At 46.3% G+C, this 6,561-nt stretch overlaps 1 long non-coding RNA gene across 1 annotated transcript; it reads right to left on the bottom strand.

Annotated features, from left to right (window-relative positions):
- Positions 1-419: 419 nt before the first annotated feature.
- LOC147689386 (uncharacterized) lies at positions 420-1,526 on the bottom strand. The gene is made up of 3 exons (XR_015300612.1): positions 1,450-1,526; positions 593-713; positions 420-501 (listed from the first exon to the last, which is right to left on the bottom strand). It is a non-coding gene; the product is annotated as an uncharacterized LOC147689386 (long non-coding RNA).
- Positions 1,527-6,561: the final 5,035 nt, after the last annotated feature.

Below are 6,561 nucleotides of genomic sequence, written 5' to 3' on the forward strand. Positions count from 1 at the left end.
ATTTAAAACAGTCCTTTGTCGACGCGTTTCGATGCTTTCTGATATTTTGACACCTTCTTCAGGACAGACATATCTTTAAAAACAATACATCTTCTTTCTAAAAAGTGAATACATACAGTTAGTGTTGTTCAACTTATTACGGTTGCAGTTTATCTAGTTGTGTGCACTTTTTTACTGTGTCTCTAGTGTATTTATATTATTATTTTGACCGGCATTCTTACTTGAATTTGTTATGCCGTCATTAGTTCATTTGGGAATCTAAACCTCTCAGCGGAAGAGTTTCTTATTTTCTCCCTTGTGGTAATATAGATATGTAAACCCCACTTTCTGTATTATTTAGAGAAATTTTTGGGGGGGGAATGATTATATCTCATTTCCACAATCAAGAAAGACCCCCAGTGAGATTTTAGTGCACTTACTTTGAACGGGGAGACTCGTAATTTGGGGTGTTCTAGTTTCAGCTTGCGACTTTCAATCTGCGCAACATATTACAACTGATGCCTGTATGAATTAACAGATCAGGATTTTTTAATTAGGTCTGTATTACCATAATACTATTCCTATAGATAGAGCTTTTAATGCATATACATACCTATGTAGTCCCTGAATCTGGCTGGACTGTGTGTGCAAATTCCTTCAATTGCTGGTTGGTCTACTGGGTATTTACTTCTTTACCCTTGTTCACGAGGTAGCTTGCTTTTTCTTTTCGTTACCTAAAGATAAATGTCATCTTTAATGTACGTTTATTTAAGTAAGAAGATCACTTGGCTGACTATTGTGACCTGACACACTTGATAGTGACTAGAAACGGTCTAACGTTTTTTCTTTGGTATGACCCCTTATAGAAATTCGGGTCTATATTTGATAAAGACCAGATCTTGTGATATTTTGAAACACAGACTCCTGTTCATTTAGAGTGTGTCTGTGTTTTGAGATTAATTTGGAATGTTGTTAAGCCCTATCTCTCTGTGACCGTTTATCTCTGAGTTGGTTTGCATGTTCTAAATAGCAACATGCTTTACCTCATATCCTTTATTTTTGTGGCAGTGTTTTAAAAGCCTTACAAATAAAGAGAAATTCTAGTCGTGCCCTACCCGCTATGCGGGTCCACAAATTTACACGTTATCCTCGGTCTATATGCCTTAAATAGCAACCGAAACTGCCTCCTATTGTTTAACATTGTGGCAGTATCTCGGGGAAGTTGAAGGGCTTCGGCATTCTACAAAAAGCTTTACGTACCATGCCCTTCCCAGATGGCGACTCACCAAATTTGCATGTTATCCTTAATCTGCATTGTTTTAGTAACCGCTAAGGCTACCCCCTGTTATCTAACATTAAAACATTATCTCGGAGTCAATGAAAGTTAAAGGGCTTCGGCATACTAAAGAAAACTTTGCGTACAGCGCCATACCCACGTTGAGGTTCCTCCGTCTTAAGCATTCTCCTTACCTCGTTTCTTCTAGTGCGTAGCATCAAACACCGTCTGGTTCCCTGAAATGGGGGGTGTTGGCATTCTACTCTTTTATATGGGCCTGCGCTGTCCGTAATTGGCTGATTGATGATAATTAGCTTAATTTCATTCACACTAACTAGGTGACTTCTGCATTCAAGTTTACAGCTCCATTTTAGTAGTTTTTGCGGTATGTTTCCTGTGGTTGCCCTGGTTACAATGACTCGCAAGAAACGTGCACTATGATTGTAATTTATGAACACTAAGGTGCCCACTGCAATACGTATATGTTACTGGTATTCATTGTCGGCACCAGTCTTTTTTTATTATTTATTATTTATTATCGGCAATATTACAGCAAATCATCGCATTTCATGTGCGTTAAAATCCCTTCATTTTAATAGTTTTTACAATGCTTTAATGGTTATTCCTGTCCGTTATCTATTGTGCTTTACTTTTCTACGTTATTGCACAGAGAAACGAAATATTTGTATATTGACACAAAACTTATTATTCCGGACCGGCCGTCTTTATTTCATCCTTTCCTTCATCGGATGCATCCTGCTAAAAGCTCCATTTGGGTCATTTTTTAGTCGTAAATACTCTATTTCCCATGTTTTTACCTTAGCCATACACTGTTTTATGTATCGAGCTGCAATTTGTGACAAAACCCATAATTGTCGATCAATACATTATTTCTCAACACACAAGGAAGTTTCAGTAATACACATTATTTCCTTAGGGTATATAGTGGCAATATACAGTACTAAACTCATACAAAAAGGTCCTATTTCCATATATCAATTATGCACATTATGACACAATTATTAGAGTCTGGTTATTGATACATTTTTATCAAATCACAGTATTAGTCATTATTTTTTTTTAAAATTCCAAACATATCCTATTCTACCCTTTGATTGTGACAGCAATACTTAATACCTGGATCATACCGAAGAAAAAGTTCCCTTCATCACCATTTATGCACTGCATGACACAGTTGTTAAAATCCCTTGCCTATTGGGGGCGTGGCTTGGACGGCAATGTGGATGGTCGTCTGAGTCCACTCGCTCCGCACCCCTGAGGCCAACTACGGCGATAACTACCTGCCAAACTAGTTTGTTCTGACTAAAGAAGCAAGAATTAAGCATGGGAAGAGCGAGGCTACATGAGGAGCCGAGAAGCGCACAAGGGGAGCAGTGCTAAAACGGAGATATTAGATCGCGAAGCTCCGAGGACCCAGTAACTGAGCGGAGGACAAAATGGCGCCCAGAGGGTAGGAAAGAGAGAACCTACTACGGGCATCAAACCGAGCGAGTGCAGCGAAGAGGAGAAGGGGTGAGCTAAGCGCCTGCACTAACCCACCCTCCCTGCCCCCCGGTAGGCTCTCAAGCACGTCAGCCAGCCGAGCGCGATAGGGAGATAGGCAGCGAGGGGTGACGGAGGAACAAAGGTGCATCGAGGGCGGGTGAAGCGCAGAGCGTCCCCCAGAAGGCTTGCAGACGGAGTTTTAAAAGCAGCGTGAGGGCTCCAAGCGGGCATTGATCGCCGCTAGGAAGACCATCGAAGACCAACGAAGACCAGCGAAAGTGAAACCAGCCTCACGCATGGGCTCCGCCATTACCGGAAACCACGGAACAGGTCAATAACAATCGACAGGAAACGGAAGACTATCAAGCGGAAAGGCAAGCGCTGAGGTAAAAATCCAGTGCTGGTATCAATCTCTGCAGCCGAGCGCTCACTAAACAAGTGGAAACACAAACAGTGACTTTCCAAGGGGTGAGAGGTGGAAGCGGAACACGGCGGAGGCTGACCGCTACATGCACACGCCGAGGGGAACACTCGGGCCAACCGGAGAGGTCGCACAAGCCCTAAAGAGCCTAACGAAGGGAGCGATCAGGGACCAGAGCGACACCCACCGCCGGGAAACGTGTGGGAGCGCGCCTAACAGGCGCAAAGGTGAGAAATTAACGCGGACTCCTGAAGGGGGTGACTCCACGGCACGAACACGCTTGTTCTGGTCGGCCTGCCAACCAAGCCAAAAGAGCCAAGGGCCAAGCGAGCCAGAGCCTTAACCGATACCACCCTCAACCAGCCACTCACAAAAAGCAGCCGGGCTAGGCTGCGAACGAGACAAAGCACACGCTGGCAGGACCAAAAGCCAAGACACGAACAAGACACATTAGAGAACCAAGTAGGTACAGAACTCACACAACTGCCCCGACCTCAAAAGCAATCCCAACCAGCAACTTAACATCTGCTCAAAAAGAGGGGCGCCTGGGCAGTATCCTGTCGAGAAGAGGCATCGGAACAATGGCAAACAATGAAGGCAAAACAGCAGGAGACCAAAAAAAGGCTAAAAAAGACATCCCCGACTCCCCGCTGAAGACAAAAAGCGAAACGGCCACCCTAGAGACTATCCTCAGGAAGATCAATGAAGGAAACGCGGTGGCGAAGGAAACAAAACTAAAGATAGACAACATGCAACTAGAATTAGCGGCAATAAGAGCCGACCTGCACAGCACCAACACTCGAATGGAAGCAGCAGAGGGCTGCATAAGCTCTGTGGAGGACGCAACTGTAGAGAACACCAATGCAATAACAGAAAGCCACATAAGCCATACAAAGACGGAGCAGGACGATAGGGCCAGAAGAGGCAACGTGAGGATCCTAGGGGTGCCGGAAGGAACAGAGGATAAAGCAGGCTCATGCGCAGCCATGCTTGAGGACATGATTCCAAAGCTCACAGGCATCAACTTTGACAGGCGGTTCGAAGTACAAAAAGCTTACAGAGTGCCGGCAGGGAAATCAGCGATGGGAAAGGGACCCAGACCAATAATATGCAATCCGCTGCGAACGAGTCATACCGAGGCCATTTTCGCATTTGCCAGGAAGAATCAGAACCTCACATGGGCGAGCAGCAAGATCGTGCTGACCCAAGACTACTCAAAACCAACGGTCGAGACCAGGAAAGGCTTCTTAGCCCTAAGAGATACCCTACGCAAAAGAAGCATTAGCTTCAGTTTCGTCGGCCCGGCTCGTTTCAAGATCACAGACAAATGGAGAACAATGGTATTTGAGAACCCGGAAGACCTGAGACGCTACATGCAAGGTCCGCTGACAGAAGAGATGGAAACAAAAAGCCCCGGAGCAGCCAAAAGATGCGCCTCACCAGACGAGGACGCGCACTCGGAATAAGGAATAACCCGAGCAACAGGACAACACGTCTACCTCAAGCAAGCAACCTCTCCCAAGGGGCAAGATCCATGGTCGTAAAGAGAGCTGCTATTAGTTTACATGTTTTGAACAACCAACCTCAGTGCTGACAAAGACCCTACACGGACGAGAAACACCAAGCAAGCATGACGGACTGTGTTTCTCCCTTTTGTCGCTAAGAGAACTTTGGGGCATCTACAGCCACGTTCACATGTTTGAAAAAATCTACCTCAACACTGAGAAAGACTCGACAAGAACGGGAATAACCAAGCAAGCAAGAAGGACTGTGCTTTTCTCACATTTTTATTCAACACTCTGCCATCGATAATTCACAAACTCTACCTCAGGGACGATGCGGAGCAAAGGAACTTTGTCGTCGCACACCCACTCAGCAAGTAAGGGGGGGGAAGGGGGGCAGGGGAGGGAGGGGGGCGCGGGGAGCACATACATGGGGTTACTCTCTTTCTCTACTACTCTATCTTCCAATTTTCCACACTTTCACCTAGGAGCAGCAAACGCAGGTATAAGCACAACAACCCACATGCAAGCCAAGGGCTAGGGAAAGGCAGCCACAGGGAACCACAGAGATCGAGACCACATAGATCGCCAGATGCACATCACTACAAATGACACACAACAACCAAACCAACCTCTCAACTGATATCAAGATAGTATCCCTAAACGTCAAAGGTCTCAATAGCCCGGTGAAAAGAAGGAAAGTACTAGAACACCTGAGGAAACTTAAAAGTGCCATCTATGTACTGCAAGAGACGAGACTAGAAGCCGAAGACATAGAGCGCCTCAAGGCTAGCTGGATAGGCGAAGTAAGAGGGTCAGCAGCACAGAACAAAAAAAACGGGGTAGTGACATTAACCAGCAAGAAATCCAAGCTAACACTGGTGAACACGCAGGCAGACACCGAGGGTAGAATTCTAGTGACCAGCCTAAGGAGAGCCGAGGAAACTATACATGTGGCCAACATTTACGGCCCTAATACTGACGACAGGTCCTTCTGGGACAAGGTAGAAGCACAACTACACACACTACCACTAGGCGAGCTTCTTGTGGTCGCAGGAGATATGAACCAGGTCCTGGACCCAGCCATTGACAAGCACCCGCACAGACCGAGCCAAACATCACATAAGGGTAACATCCTGAAAAACCTGTGCTCCAAACTGTAGGAGAGTAGGGTCTGCAATCCCATGATCACCCAGATTTTTTTGCTTTTGTTTCACTGGTTTACGACTTTCTCTGGCTGTGGGCCTGCTAATCAGACCCACAGCCTGGCTGTTCTCTTTCTAAATTACGATATGTACCCTAGGTGCATTTACCAATTGGTACTGGGCCACCTTATCAGACCCTGTAACTCAGGGCATAGGTGTACCCAGGGCCGCCAGGGGCTGCAGCATGTATTATGCCACCCCTGGCTGGCCTCCTAAATTTGACACAACTGGCTGCATGACAGCTGGGGCAAAGTCGTGTAATCACCCTTTGCTTTAGGTATAGTAACACTATATCTAACCATACAATGGACCCCCGAGTTCCTATCAGTCACTCCTATGGCAGGCCTTGACAATCCTGAAGGCAGAGTGCGTGGGCTCGTGTGAACTAGGTTCTGGCCCGAGCCGAGCCCGGTTGCAGCTTGCGGAATCAAGACCCAATGGCTGTTCCATGATAACGCGTACCATATCGGTAACTTCGGCGTCGCGTTATCAAGGCATGTCGAGTAAGGTGTCATACGAATCGGGATGCTGCCCTCTCACCAATTCTGGCGACGAGGTTAGCATTCCGCCCTTCTAGAGGGACACGACATGTACGTAACTGTGAACCCCGGTTAAAGTTAACTAAAGCCTCAGCTCCACAAAATGGATGCTGCCACCACAGACACGAGTCTG

The sequence above is a fragment of the Lissotriton vulgaris genome, chromosome 10 (genome assembly GCF_964263255.1).
Source record: "Lissotriton vulgaris chromosome 10, aLisVul1.2, whole genome shotgun sequence".
In the NCBI taxonomy this organism is placed as follows: domain Eukaryota; kingdom Metazoa; phylum Chordata; class Amphibia; order Caudata; family Salamandridae; genus Lissotriton; species Lissotriton vulgaris.